Genomic DNA, 4,424 nt, shown 5'->3' on the forward strand with positions numbered 1-4,424 from the left:
CAAGGCAGACACCCTACCCGCTGTGCTATCGCTCCAGCCCCACTATTTTTTTCAATCAGGGCCACAGTAGTGATGCATTGGGGAGTGGGGGTGGGGTGCCGAAATCACTCCTGGCAGTGGGGTTTAGGGTCAAAGGGTCGCGCCTGGTTGTGCTCAAGGGCTTGTGCTGGGGGTCACACTCGGGGCCTTGCTCTGAGGCAGCGCTTATATTAATCCTTGGGTGGGGAGGTAACAGGGTTGGAGGGCAGCTTTGCATGTGGGGGCCCAGTTTGACCTCTGGCATCACAAGTTCCCCTAGCCCCAGTATGGGCCCCCAAACAAGCAAGCAGCAACTATAGTATAACCAGCAGTATAGGAATGCACATTGTTTTGGGTAAATTCACCAGCACTAATGGAGAATGCTGAAGCATAAGGGCATGCCCGGGTCTGGGAGGGCTCTGGTTTGCTCTCAGCCTGCAGGCTAACCCGCCCACTGCCACTGGCCAGGAATGGGGTTGTTGGCTCGAAGAACTTACTCAGGAGAGGCTGCCGCATTATTTGCATTAGTTGCTTTCGCCTCAGTCCAACGGATCTGTGTGGGAGAGGTGAGTGACCACAAGGGGCCGGTTGGTAACAGGAGAGAAGCCCCGGGATTGGGCAATGCATGGTCTGTAACAGGCAGTGAGCACTGGAGGGAGATGCCATATCGTCAGGGTGTTCAAAGGACGCACAGCAGGCATCCCTGGGAAGACCTGGAACATAGGGCACTTAGCGCCCTGTTCACAGGAGGTTCACAGGAGGTGTTCACAGGTGAGCACAGTCCCCAGGTGGTCCCCGTTCTTCCAGCCACACCTGACAGTGCTCAGGGATCACTCTTGGCAGGGTTCCTATCAAGCTTGGATAAAACATGCAAGGCAAGTGCCTCACCTACTGTCCTATTCTTCTGGGGTCTTTTGCTCATTTGTTTTGGTTTTGGTTTTATACCCAGTGATGCTCAGGCCTGACTCCTGGCTCTGCTCAGGGCTCACTCTTGGCAGGGTTTCAGGTACCATTTGGGCTGCTAGGGGTCAAAACTTGGATGGGCCACAGGCAGGGCATGCCTTACCTGCTGTACTATTCCTCAGGTCCTTCTGGGTGTTTTCGTTGGTTGGTTTGGTTGGGGTTCACACCCGGTGGTGTTCAGGGCTTACTCCTGGCTCTGCACTTAGGAATTACCTATGGTGGTGCTCAGGGGACCGTATGCAGTGGCCAGGGGTTGAATCTGGCTTGGCCTTGTCCAAGCCAAGTGCCCTACACTCTGTACTCTCTCTTTAGCCCCTGCTGGTCTTACCTTTGATTTTTGCCCACACCACATAACACCGGGGCTTCCTCCTAGCCCTAGCTAGCTGCGGTCACTTTTTCACAAACCAACGGGAAATTTTTGTGGACCGGAACCATATCACCACCTGGCGGCTGAAAACCACAGATGGAGAATAATTTTAAGAAGCACATTCCCTTAGCTGGGATGGACACACTTCCCAGTAATGGAAAGTAGTAAAATGGAAACATCAAATTTTACATCGTGCTGTTTTTATCCCAGCAGAGGGCAGAGATCTAGCCCTGGGCCAGGAAGGTGAAGTCAGCGTTGCCCTCGCCGGCTCCTCCCGCCCCGTGGCAGGCCCTGCCCCGCGCCGCCTCTGTGCTCTGTCCTTGATCTCAGCCACAGACGCCAAGCCTCTCCGTCCGCGGGGTGCCTGGTGCAGTTGCGGATGGCCCTGAAGGTGGCGCTGTTGCTGCTGGCGCTGAGCCACCGCGGCCGAGCGCTTCTGCCTCCCGCCGGCTTGGCCCGCAGCACAGGGCCAGGGGCATGAGGCTGCAGACGCGCACCTGAGCTCCTCCGTGGTCCTGCTGGCAGCGGGCCACCGAGCCTCTCGCTGCCCGGGGCCGCGGGGGAGGCTGTTTCCTACCCCGGACCTTTCAGGGAGCCCGTTGCTCAGGCTGAGACAAGGCTCTGCAGGACAAAGGGAAGTCTGTCCTGATGTCTTCCCCGCACCCTCTCCCAGCTTCATTGTTCCCAAAGAAAATTTTGAAAAGAAACAGTGAAACTCGGTCACGGCTTTCCAAAGGGGTGGGGAGAGGTCAGGGAGACACAGCCCAGGACTGAAGAGATACAGCACTTGCCTTGCATGCGGCTGACCTGGGTTCCATCCCTGGCACCCCGCAGGGTGCCCCATGCCCTGCCAGCAGTGATCCCTGAGCACACCCAGCTAAGGCCTCAACTCTATCAAGGACCGGAGTGATATAGCACAGCGGGTAGGGCATTTGCCTTGCACGTGGCCGACCTGGGTTCGATCCCCAGCATCCCATATGGTCTCCCCAGCACTGCCAGGAGTAATTCCTGAGTGCAGAGCCAGGAGTAACCCCTGTGTATTGCCAGGTGTGACCCAAAAAGGAAAAAGCAAAAAAAAAGGACAGTATCTGGTGTCTTTGTAAATATAATTGGCCAACGTCTAACGTCTTTGTGCAGAAGGCAAACCCCAAGGCCCTGGGGTCAGGGACAGGGTCTCCTGTAATTGTCCCCTTTCCCCACCGCCCCTCTGCTCTGGGCTCCATCCTAGCCCCCTTCCCGCATGACTCAGGCTTTGTACCTTCTCACTTCCTCAGTTCTACCTGCCTGACGGTCTCCGTGAGTCGGCTCCCCACCCCCCTATGCCTGCCCCACCTCCCTTTCCAGCCAGGTGTGAGGTACGTGTGGGAACAGTCTTCCCACGCTGCTGCCTGGGTGGGAAGGTGTGCGGGAGGGTGCGGGTGGGAGGGGGCGCCCCGGAAGTCGGTGCACCGCTGCGTTTCATCACGTCCAGCTCACCTCCCTCCTTCCCAGCACAGAGGGCAAAGGGTGAGTGTGACGGGTTGAACGGTGACTAGACTCAGAAGTCCCCAGGGAGGCGCCCCCACCCCGGGGCCAGCGAGTGACTCACTCTGGAGGAGGCGGGCACACAGCAGCCACAGGGTGGGGAGCCCAGGCGGGTGGGGTGCCACCCCAAGGTGGTTCTTGCCCCGTGCTCTGGGAAGGCCCGTCTTCGGATTGTTCCCCAAGAGGGAGTTGTCCTGGTATTTGAGCTGGTGTGTCCTCAATGCCCTTTAAAAAATTATTTTTAAACTATTTGCGGGTCCCCTGGTGATACAGACTAACCGAGCTGTTTCAGTGCTAGGGGCCGAGGTTGTGGTGCTTAGTCCTTAAGGTGCCAGGGACCCTCGGGCACCCTGAGTGGCTCTCTGGAGGCTCAGACGTGCCAGGAAGGAACCAGAGTCTCCTGCTGTGGCCCCTCCCTGGCCCCCCGCACCTTCCACCCCTGCCATCTTGACACGGTGCAGTGGGACTCCATAGCAGTGAAGACGGGTCTCAGAGCTTCGCCAAAGTCTTAGTGATGCTGTGAGGCCCCTTTCCCTCCCCTCTCTTCTTCTTTGGTTTGTTTTGGGGCCCCACCCGGTGGTGCTCGGGGCTGACTCCTGCCTCACTCTCAGCCGTGCTCTGGAGACTGGATGGGGTGCCAGGGACCAATCCAGGCTGACTGCATGCAAGGCAAGTGCTGACCCGCCATGCTATCTCTCTCGGGCCCTCCCCCTCTGTTCTGTCGTCTGGCTGCCTCAGGTCCTTCAACTCTACGGTTCTGCCCACCGAACCTCTCTGTCCTGCCCAGCTCTCCTGGGAACATCCTCCCACATGCCCTACATCTTCCTCTGCCTCAAAAGGCGCTTTTGGCGGTGAAGCTCCTCGCCCCAGCTCTGCTCTGCCCCATTGGCTGTTTTCATGGTGCCTGTGCCCGAAGGTTGGGAGCAAATTGACTCCATCCCCAGCCCTTCCATAGCAGTGTTCCTGGGCCCTGGGAAACAGAAGCACCTGGGTCGCTCAGTGCCTCAGTTTACCCCTACGTAGAACTTGGGCTGTCTCTGCCCCTTCTGACACTGAAGATTCGGGGAACATTCATATTCACATGATTACTAATGGGGCCGAAGCGATATATAGCAAGTAGGGCACTTGCCTGGCATGGGGTCAACCTCAGTTCTATCCCCAGCACCCCAGACGGTGCCCCAAGTCCCACCGGGAGGGACCCCTGAGCGCAGAGCCTAACTTCTGAACATAGCCAGGCGTGACCCCAAGTCAGAATAACAATAATAAATAGGATTCTGGTTGCTCTTTGGAAGAAAGTGTCTCTATTTTCACAATCGCATCCTCGACCTCTCCAGAACCCTCTTCCCCACTTCCTGCTTGGAACCTTCTGGAATGAGGTGCACAGGTCAGCCTTGAGCTGGAGACCCAGAAGTAACGGCCTCCAGAACGTCCAGACACAGGGAACGACTCTGTCCAAGTGAGCTCCTTCAGCTCGAGGGCGGCAGCAGGCTCACGGAGGCTGGTCGCCGGGGAGGCCGTCCCCGGGGAGGCCGGCTGGTGGGGACGGGTCCTC

Source organism: Sorex araneus, chromosome 2 (assembly GCF_027595985.1).
Source record: "Sorex araneus isolate mSorAra2 chromosome 2, mSorAra2.pri, whole genome shotgun sequence".
NCBI classification, from domain to species: domain Eukaryota; kingdom Metazoa; phylum Chordata; class Mammalia; order Eulipotyphla; family Soricidae; genus Sorex; species Sorex araneus.